We start from the raw sequence: 436 nt of genomic DNA, 5'->3' as shown, positions 1-436 counted from the left end.
TAATGGCACTAACAAAAAGTTTATAGTTTTTGTGACCTAAAAGAAAAAAGAAATCACTAAAAAACTATAAGTATTTTGTTCTAAGTAGAAATGAAAAAATAGCAAAAAAGAAAAAATGCCTATAATATTTGTTATGACTAACTAAAATTACCAAATTGAGTATAATGATAAAACACAGTAATATTAAATAGAAGAAAAAAGAATGACTCAAAAATCAATTTTTATAGTAAAGTTATTCATAAACTAGTGATTCACACAAATTTAAAAAGTTCAAATTTAAACTATTCAAATTTTAAAACTAATGGCACTAGCAGAAACTTTATAATTTTTGTGACCTAAAAGAAAAAAATCACTAAAAAACTATAAGTATTTAGTTCTAAGTAGAAATGAAAAAAATAAATAGAAAAGAAAATGCCACCTACTGGGCCACCACGGC

The sequence above is a fragment of the Triticum aestivum genome, chromosome 7B, assembly GCF_018294505.1.
Source record: "Triticum aestivum cultivar Chinese Spring chromosome 7B, IWGSC CS RefSeq v2.1, whole genome shotgun sequence".
Classification (NCBI taxonomy): domain Eukaryota; kingdom Viridiplantae; phylum Streptophyta; class Magnoliopsida; order Poales; family Poaceae; genus Triticum; species Triticum aestivum.
This window is presented reverse-complemented; position numbering follows the sequence as displayed.